Genomic DNA, 11458 nt, shown 5'->3' with positions numbered 1-11458 from the left:
GTTTTTTCAGTGGTGCTAGGATGTCGGCGCTGTTGGATATCCATAGGGTGAGGTTGGTGGCGGCTTGGTCGGGGTTTGAAGAGTGGGCTGGGGTGTTTAAAAGGAGCGATGAGAAGATCTGGTCGATGGTGACTTTGTTCCAGTTTCTTTGCAGAGTTGGTTGGGGGTGGTTGATGGGTTTGGGCTTGTTGTAGGTAAAGTGAACGCAGCTGTGGTCAGTCCAGAGGAGAGCCGTAGTGTGGCTGAAGGAGACATGATTGCTGGAGGTGAAGATAGGGTCGAGAGTGTGACCTGCGATGTGGGTGGGGGAAGTGACCAGTTGTTTAAGTCCGAGGTTGGCGAGGTTGTCCAAAAGAGTGGTGGAGTTGCGGTCGTTGTTCTTTTCAAGGTGAAAATTGAGGTCTCCCAGAAGGATGTAATCTTTGGAGGGGAGCACGTGTGGAGTGATGAAGTCCGTGATGTCTTCACTGAATTGTGCGCGGGGTCCTGGTGGCCTGTAAAGGAGGGTGCCTCTGAGTGTGGTCTTGGGGTCGATGTGGATCTGGAAGTGAAGGTGTTCAGAGTTGGCGAGATTGACGTCAGAGCTGGTTGAGATGTGGATGGATTTTTTATGGACGATAGCGATTCCTCCTCCTGTGTGGCCGGTACGGTCCTTGCGTATGATCTTACAATCTTCTGGGATGGCAATGGTGATGTCTGGGGCGGAGGAAGCGTTCATCCATGTTTCTGTTAGGAAGGCGACGTCTGGAGAGATGGTGTCTAGTAGATTCCATAGGTCAATGGCGTGCCTGTGGATACCCTTCCACGCTTAGGGTGGACAAAAATATTTACAACAAGGGGTGGTGAGGGACAGAGTCTCTGAATTAAGCAGAAAGCTCTCACCCAGTCAAGAGATCAGGGCTAGATCCAACACCGTTTTTTAGCTCACTGCACCATCCCAGTTTCAGAACCTGGCTGTATGCAAATTAGTCTGTTCCTGTCCCAGTGCATGATGGGAACAGGGCAAACCAAACTACAAAAGCCAATTCTTACACTGGGAAGGAAACAAGCTCCCGGGGACCGGTTTCTGGCATTACAGCCGTCTTCGGCCCGGTTTGCTTGAATCCTGATGGTGCAATGAGCAAGGGTCATGACACATGACACCACATGACACCACATGACACTTGACACATGATGACACATGACACCACATGACTCCACATGACACATGATGACACATGACACCACATGACACATGACACCACATGATACCACTTGACAATACATGACACATGATGACACATGACTCCACATGTCACAACATGACACCACATTACACATGACACAACATGACACCACATTACACATGACACCACATAACACCATATGACACCACATTACATATGATGACACATGACACCACTTGACACCACATGACACCACATGACACATGATGACACATGATCACACATGACAACACATGACCCCACATGACCCCACATGACACCACATGCTGACACATGCTGACACATGACAACACATGGCGACACATGACACAGGACACCACATGACACATGACACCACATGACACATGACGACACATGACACCACATGACACTACAAGACACTTAACACATGATGACACATGACACCACATGACACCACATGACACATGAGACATGACACCACTAGACACATGATACGTGACACCACATGAGACATGATACCACAAGACACATGACACCACATGAGACATGACACCACATGACACCACATGACACCACATGACACCACATGACACATGACACCACACGACACCACATGACACCACATGACACATGATGACACATGACACCACATGACACCACATGACACCACATGCCACCACATGACACCACATGACACAACATGACACCACTTGACACCACATGACACCACTTGACACCACGTGACACCACTTGACACATGATGACACCACATGACACATGACACATGACACCACAACACACATGATACGTGACACCACATGACACATGAGACATGACACCACAAGACACATGATACATGACACCACATGACACCACATGACATGACACCACATGATATGACACCACATGTTACCACATGACACATGAGACATGACACCAAGAGACGCATGATACATGACACCACATGACACATGACACCACAAGACACATGATACGTGACACCACATGACACCACATGACATGACACCACATGATATGACACCACATGATACCACATGACACCACATGACACATGACACCACATGACACTTGACACATGATGAAACATGACACCACATGACACATGACACCACATGACACCACAAGATACCACATGACACAACATGACACATGCCACATGATAACACATGACACCACATGTCTCCACATGATACATGAGACCACATGACACCACATGACAACTCATGACACCACATGACACATATTTACAACAAGGGGTGGTGAGGGACAGAGTCTCTGAATTAAGCAGAAAGCTCTCACCCAGTCAAGAGATCAGGGCTAGATCCAACACCGTTTTTTAGCTCACTGCACCATCCCAGTTTCAGAACCTGGCTGTATGCAAATTAGTCTGTTCCTGTCCCAGTGCATGATGGGAACAGGGCAAACCAAACTACAAAAGCCAATTCTTACACTGGGAAGGAAACAAGCTCCCGGGGACCGGTTTCTGGCATTACAGCCGTCTTCGGCCCGGTTTGCTTGAATCCTGATGGTGCAATGAGCAAGGGTCTCACATCTGAGAATACCCTTCCACGCTTAGGGTGGACAAAAATATTTACAACAAGGGGTGGTGAGGGACAGAGTCTCTGAATTAAGCAGAAAGCTCTCACCCAGTCAAGAGATCAGGGCTAGATCCAACACCGTTTTTTAGCTCACTGCACCATCCCAGTTTCAGAACCTGGCTGTATGCAAATTAGTCTGTTCCTGTCCCAGTGCATGATAGGAACAGGGCAAACCAAACTACAAAAGCCAATTCTTACACTGGGAAGGAAACAAGCTCCCGGGGACCGGTTTCTGGCATTACAGCCGTCTTCGGCCCGGTTTGCTTGAATCCTGATGGTGCAATGAGCAAGGGTCTCACATCTGAGAATACCCTTCCACGCTTAGGGTGGACAAAAATATTTACAACAAGGGGTGGTGAGGGACAGAGTCTCTGAATTAAGCAGAAAGCTCTCACCCAGTCAAGAGATCAGGGCTAGATCCAACACCGTTTTTTAGCTCACTGCACCATCCCAGTTTCAGAACCTGGCTGTATGCAAATTAGTCTGTTCCTGTCCCAGTGCATGATGGGAACAGGGCAAACCAAACTACAAAAGCCAATTCTTACACTGGGAAGGAAACAAGCTCCCGGGGACCGGTTTCTGGCATTACAGCCGTCTTCGGCCCGGTTTGCTTGAATCCTGATGGTGCAATGAGCAAGGGTCTCACATCTGAGAATACCCTTCCACGCTTAGGGTGGACAAAAATATTTACAACAAGGGGTGGTGAGGGACAGAGTCTCTGAATTAAGCAGAAAGCTCTCACCCAGTCAAGAGATCAGGGCTAGATCCAACACCGTTTTTTAGCTCACTGCACCATCCCAGTTTCAGAACCTGGCTGTATGCAAATTAGTCTGTTCCTGTCCCAGTGCATGATGGGAACAGGGCAAACCAAACTACAAAAGCCAATTCTTACACTGGGAAGGAAACAAGCTCCCGGGGACCGGTTTCTGGCATTACAGCCGTCTTCGGCCCGGTTTGCTTGAATCCTGATGGTGCAATGAGCAAGGGTCATGACACATGACACCACATGACACTTGACACATGATGATACATGACACCACATGACTCCACATGACACATGATGACACATGACACCACATGACACATGACACCACATGATACCACTTGACAATACATGACACATGATGACACATGACTCCACATGTCACAACATGACACCACATTACACATGACACAACATGACACCACATTACACATGACACCACATAACACCATATGACACCACATGACATATGATGACACATGACACCACTTGACACCACATGACACCACATGACACATGATGACACATGATCACACATGACAACACATGACCCCACATGACCCCACATGACACCACATGCTGACACGTGATGACACATGACGACACATGATGACACATGACCCCACATGACCCCACATGACCCACATGACACATGATGACACATGACAACACATGACACAACATGACCCACATGACACATGACATATGACACCATATGACACCACATGACCCACATGACACATGATGACACATGACACCACATGACACCACTAGACACATGACACCACATGACACATGATGACACATGACAACATATGATGACACATGATGACACATGACCCACATGATACATGACGACACATGATGACACATGATAACACATGACGACACATGACACATGACGACACATGACAACACATGACACATGATGACACATGATGACACATGATGACACATGATGACACATGATGACACATGACCCACATGATACATGACGACACATGACACCACATGACCCACATGACACATGAAACCACATGTTATGTTATGTTAAAGCTGTACTTTTAGAGTGCACGGCTACCCCAGGGGGTGTCCCGGCGCTTTGACAAAGAGGCCCAAAAAAACCCAGAGACACAAAGGCAGAAACGCTACAGTCACAGCGATTACAATGAGAAGAGCGTGGTCTTCAGCTCCTTCCTGAAAGCTAGGAGGCTATTAGCTTTGCGGAGGTAAAGAGGGAGCTCATTCCAAAAGCCAGCTGCCACATATTAAAAAGAACGTCCTCCTATCAGAACTCGTTTGACAGCAGGCATCACCATTTTAGCCAAATCGGCTGACCGCAACATCCTCCGCGGCACATAGAAAGCGGTACGCTTTCTGATGTAGTTGGGACCAACAGAGTGAAGGGCTTTAAATGCTAGCGTGAGAATTTTAAACCTAATTCTACTAGACTACAATGCAACCTATTTAGCAGAAATGAGGCACTGGCTCTCCTTTGCAGGCCAAATATGGCTCTGGCCGCTGAATTTTGGACAATTTGCAGTCTAGCCAGAAGGTACTTGGGCAGACCTGCAAAAAGCGCATTTGCGTAGTCTAGCCGAGACCCCACAAGCGCCTGGACTACAGTTTTACGATATTGCATGGAGAGCAGTGGAAGAAATTTCCTAAGCATCTTGGGGATGCCGAAGCATTTCCCTGATAGCCCCATAATATGGGGTCGAAAAGAGAGGTCGTCATCAAACACAACTTAATGGCTAGTGCCTCTCGTTCGATCTGTGCGTATCTTGCTTCAGTTGGTGTGAGGGCCTTATTCCCAAATGCTAACGCTATCCACTGGCCTGGTTCCTGTTCTACTTACCGGACTGGCATCAACCAACACTTCCGTCCGTTTAGTGGGGTCAAAATATGCTAGGGTGGCTTTTTCCAGAAGTGCCTCCTTTATCCCTCGAAATGCCTCGTCTTCCTTGGGGCCCCACTGTCAGGCCGCATCTGACTTGGTTAGCGCACGCAGTGGTTCACTCCAGGTGGCCAGGCCTGGAATGAACCGGCCACAGTAAGTGGCCATTCTTAGAAAACTTCGGACTTCCGTCAGGGATTTTGGGGCTGGGGTATCCTTGATTGATTCGGTTTTTCTCCGATCCACCTGGATGCCCTCCTGATTAAAGACGTAGCCAAAGAATTCAATTGATGGTTGAAAGAACTGGCACTTCTCTAGGTGGAGCGTCGCTCCATGGGCACTCAGTCTCCTCAGGATATCCCAAAGGTGTTTGTGGTGTTCCACGGCTGTTGTGGAATGTATGAGAATGTTGTCGCTGAAATTGATGACTCCAGGCAGGTCCGACAACAATTCCCTTATGGTGTTCTGAAACACCTCCGCCGACGACGAGATGCCAAAGTTCAGCCTCTTATAGCGTTGCAAACCGAGGTGGGTGCTGAAAGTGGTAATGAAACGACTCTGTTCTGCCAGGGGCAGTTGGTGGTACCCTGCATTTAGGTCGATCTTGGAAAACCATTTCGACCCATTTACGTCCGCAATGATGTCATCCATGGTAGGTGTTAAGTGTCTCTTTCTTTTGATGGCTCTGTTTGGTAACCGCATACAAATGCACAAACGGATCGCCCCTGGTTGTTTAGGCGTTTCCACGATAACCATCGGCGAAACCCATGGAGTTGGTCCTGAGACTTTTTCAATGACCCCTTGGTCTTCTAATTTTTCGAGTTCTTTCTCCACCAGTGGCCTTAGGTGGAATGGAATCCTTGCGTGTCGTAGAGCGATTGGGGCCACCGATTTGTCGATATGCAATCTGACTGGCTCGGACTTGATGCAGCCTAGGCCGGTGAAGAGTTCGGGGAACTGTCCTAGAAGTTCATCTACCTGGTGTGTTTGAATAAGTTTTGCGAAGGCTATCAGTTTCAGGTCTACGGCCGTGTGGCTGCTCAGGAGAGTGTCAGCCTCCCTGTTGATCACATGGACAGTCGCCATCACTTCCAGGTCGTCCGCCTTGTGGGCACCAGAATCTTCTCTTTTAGGGGTCGCGGGGTGTCTGCTCCGTAGGCGAATATTCTGGTTTTGGACGGTAGTACCGGCGGGCGAGGGTGCAGCTTCTTGAATTGTTGTAGACCCATGACGTAGACCGTCGCCCCAGTGTCGATGACTGCTTTGACTTCATTTCCGGCCATCTGGACAATGCACGTGGGCTGTGGCCTCCGTCGCTGTTTCAACTCTCGCGCAAAGGAGACAATGTATGCCTCTTCATCCTCCGATTCCGAAGACTCCTCTACGGTCGGTAGGTACCTCACTGGTCTTTGTTGGGTGTTCTCCGGTGGTGATGAGTCATTTACCGACAGTTGTCGGACTTCTCTTGTCGGCAGGTGTGACTTCCTGGTTGCCTTTGTGTTGCTGCGTCGTCGACACACCGATGCAAAATGGTTCGGGATCCCATAGTGCGTGCACGTTTTGCCCTGGGCAGGGCAGTCTTTGGCTGCATGGTGCTCATGTCCGCAGTATCCGCATCGTGCTCGGGGATTCTCTCTTCGGGGTTCTCTTGTCTGTGGTTCTCGTGGATGTGTCCTCACTGCATCGACACGCTCGGTCTTAATGGCCTCTGTTTTCCTTGCGGTTTGTTCATCGCTTGGTCCATCGCGGTGGCTCTCACAGCTGATAGGTCATGTGAGCGGGCTAATATCAGGATGTCTTTGAGCGTGATCCCTTGTTTCCATAGTATCAGTCCCGTAGTGTCTTATCGCGACACCCCTGGATGAGCTGTCTTCGTATGGCCTTGGGTTGATATTCATCTGTGCACGTGCTTGCGAGTTCCCTTACACGTCCTTAGAAACGGTCCATAGATTCCCCTTCCCTTTGGCACGCGTGCCCCAGCTTGGAGACCTCAAAGTCAAGGTTCAGTTGAGGGTCGAAATGGCCATTCAGAGCTGTTACTGCTGAACCATAGTCGTCCACCGCCCCTGTGTTGGGTAGGTGTGTAAACAGTTTAAATATTTCATCCCCCGCTTAGTGGAGTAGCAGGGATCTCTTGACCGCCTTATCTGACTCCCTCGTGGCCACAAAGTAGTTCTCTAGCCATTCAAGCCATATTTTCTAGCGTGGGGAAGGAGTGAACGGGTCCTCCAGTTCGCTAAAAGGCGGTAGGACACCTGAGGCGGCATGTTGAAAAGGAATTTGTATGGGGACGGCAGGGGCGTCATTATCCCCCATGGTGGAGCGTTAGTCTTATGATGTTTTCACGTTGTGTAGGCTTCTACCCCCTTTCCTTCTTACTGTGATAAGAGCCGGTGGCCTTTCCTACGGGCGCAGGTTGCTTCATCCCTTGGACCGGTCTGGAGGCGATGAGCTAGGAGAATGAGGTGCTGTCCCCATCAGAGCAGCAGGTAAGTACCCCTCGCAGTCCTCGTGGGCGGGGCCAACACAGAGAGGCGCGGTGGTCTGAGGACCAGGTCCAAGGCAGTTGAAGAGCGCCACTCTGGGCCACCGCGTGCAGTCCCTTGAAGTGCGACACGAGTGCTCCAGACAGGACCACCAGCACGTGCACCGAGTAATGGGTGAGGGTCAGGGTTTGCACAGCAACAGGGGTTACTCTGTCCTCAGGGTCGGGGCCTCACGTGGCAGCAGGGCAGAGCACACTTACAGGCCCAACGGTGGGGAGAATGTCAGGGCCACTCAGCAGCACGGTCTGAGCTCACGCATTCAGCGTGTCTTCTTCCGCCCCCAGAGTCACGTGGTGCACACCGGACCACGCCGCAAGCACAGCGGGCTTCCGGAGACCTGCAGCAGCGCTGGCACACCGCGGTAGCAGCGGGGTGCAGCAGGCGGGAGATGGTGCAGGGTGAGACGCGAGGGTTGGGCCCCCTCGTTGCCAATGTTGTTTGTGGGCCACCGATAGTGGCAGGCGGCCTACGCAGTGATTTTGAGCGCGCGGGCAGTAGCGCCTAGCCAGAGCAAATCACTGAGCCTCACACTGTGGTGTAGTCGGAAGTGACGTCCCCGTGCGGCCGCCCTTGTTTTATTGATCCCCGCAGGCCACGCCTGGCCTGCGGATGTGTGGATGCATGGGAGGGCAAAACACTAGAACGCTGAATCACTACAATGCTCCTCGCACTCGCCAACAACGGCCGAGTCATTACGCTGACCGGGCCTCATGTTACGAGCTGCAGCAGCTACACATGCATGCCGCAGCTGCTTAAAGAACTGAAATTATGGCGCGCAGCCGCCCACCACGGCGTCTATAGTTATTGGGCAAACTAATTAAAATCATGGAACAGGCTGTCTGCGACCTGTGACGTTAGTTATTGCCGGTGGCAGTAAAAAATTGCAGCCTGCCATGAGTTGAGCCAGCAACCCCCAAGCTCTCCTGCAAACAGCTGGGGCTCTATAAATGCGTGACAATGCATTTCAGTGTGGTGATGCGGATCACCACACTGAAATGCGTTAGTGTCCCGCTTGATTCGTGATACTTGGCTGGGCTGACGGTACTTCAAAACGGCACGGCCAAATGGTAACCAGTCCTGCTATCAGGAACAGTAATCTTCAAAATGTAGAATCTACAGAGAAACAAGTGCAGGAAGCAACAGTATGATAGATGTGCAAAAAAAACCAATCCTAAATGTCGGAGGGAAAAGTGAAAGAGGGGCACTTAGCTCACTGTGACCACCTGCCCGAGCCGGCATATAATTCAAGACCGTCCGGATCCAGCATGTGGCCAGAAGGACACCGCATGGATTTGAAAGTGCACCGAAGTGACGTGGGGGAAAGCAACTCGGTGGCAACGAAACACTGAAAAAAGTACTACAAAAAGGAGTGACTTCACCATTGTGACAAAGCGAACAATAAAGTTAGAGAGTGAAATTAATGGAAACAAAATGTGTTCCACCAGAGAAAATAAATATAGGTCTATATGGCACACAGAAAGAAAACGGAAAGAGTAAAACGGACTGTATCGCTTCTGAATGATGTGCAAATAAAGCAAACGATGATGACACAACTGTATACACAGTACAAGAGCGTGATGAGGCAATCCACAATAAATGGAAAATGCTCAATGGGAAAATGTACCGCTGGAAGGACTGAATGTGGTTCACAGCACAAAAGATAGCTAGCATCAAAGTCGGTATAGTACATGTGCACAAATGCTTAAGAAAGCAACACAATAGTATGACTATAAAAAAGTATCCATTTTGTACTGCGCTCAAATGTGATACGCCCAGACACTGTAAATAAACTGTAAACCATTGAAAAAAGTGAACCACTGAACAGAGTGTACATTATGCGCAATACAGATAAACTGAACAAGAAAAACAATAATATATATCAACAAAATAAGTGAGGTGATAAATATATGATATCACTTCCTGTCCTCAAGAAATGGACTATTACAAAAAAAATCATAAACAACAGCATCTAATGCAGAGCTTCGAAACTGACAGTGCCAAAAGACATACAGGAATCATATGTAGGAAATGTCAAATGCTAGAAAAAGGGGGGGGGCAGACTTAGTGGTGTACATAACTAAACATAAGTGCAGCAAACAGTGTTGTGCGAAGCACTGACTTGGCATTCTGATTCGTATAATAGCGATGGAGAGGGGGAAAAATGACAAATTACAGGAAACAAGAAAATTCGAGTTTGTCATTGAGACCTTTGGGAGATTGATTAGATAATAAATCTTCCACTGCTATTAAAGTTCGTACAGTCTTGTAGAGAGTTTTGTGAATACCCGTAAACTCCCCAACGTATGGCTGTTCCCCTACTTAGTCAAGCATAAACGCACACAACACCTATCAGTGAGCAGGTCTGCTCATTCGTAATTTTACACCAAACCTTGCATAGAAGTCGTCACCAATAAATAACCTTCACCAAAGCCCAATCACCTACATCTTTGGTGTTCGAAATATAGGTAACACATCACTTGTAAACAAAAGGCACGCATTCTGCACTAGGACTTAAAGAATAGGGAAGGTCACAATTCAGAGTAGTTTGTTACTTTTTTAGGTCTCACCCAGCATTGCAGCGCACATGCGTTGCCCTCTCTGGCGAGATATATTGTAGATGAGGAGATTTCAGAAGGGGACTTGATGCCCCGCCCATCATTTTAATTGGGTCGCGTCAGAGTTTATGCTAAACGCTGGCTTCCCATTGAAAATGATGCTTCTTGGTCACTGCCCTTTCTCCTTTTCCTCCAGCCCATCCGGACTGGATAGTCTGCTTCACGTCTGTCGTGAAGCAATTTCCTATCTAAACTAGGTGTGTTATCTAAACAAGCCATGAAGCAAAGGATCCAGTCCGGATGGGCCGTCCCAAAAGAAGGAAGGGCTGCAGGCAGGCACAACGCACATGATGCCAGCTGCCCCCACTATCCCGGCTCCCTTTGTCTACTAGAATGAGTAGCACTATCAAAGCAAGATAGCTGCTGAAAGCACACACCGAGTCTCAACCCTTGGGGCACTGTTCGACTAACCAGTCAGAATAACCAACTGCAACCAAGTCCCACGTGTGGGAATAACATTCAGTAACTTTTGGCTCAAAATAGTCAAGTCTCAGCAGTGAGCAACTCTAGATGCAACGGCTCTCCCTGAATTTCAAGTGTAGCCTGTCTATTGTTCTCGATGTCAAACAAATCCAGACAAAATGGCCTACACTTGAAAGTCAGGAGGACAAAAAAGAAGAGCAAACAAGCCCAACACTCACCTTGTAGACCTGCCCATAGGTGCCATTTCCAACTACTTCCACAAGCTCAAAGATCCCAGCAGAGTCCTGGAACAGAAAGGATTAACAGCAATCAGTGGGCTGCGAGGCAGGGTCGGCAAAGAATACGGGGAGAGCTCTTGCAGGCAGCTGTTGCTTCCCATTACTGCTGCCTGGGGCTAGCCGCCACAAG

The sequence above is a fragment of the Lissotriton vulgaris genome, unplaced genomic scaffold, assembly GCF_964263255.1.
Source record: "Lissotriton vulgaris unplaced genomic scaffold, aLisVul1.2 SCAFFOLD_430, whole genome shotgun sequence".
NCBI lineage: Eukaryota > Metazoa > Chordata > Amphibia > Caudata > Salamandridae > Lissotriton > Lissotriton vulgaris.
Note: the sequence above shows the minus strand (reverse complement) of the source record.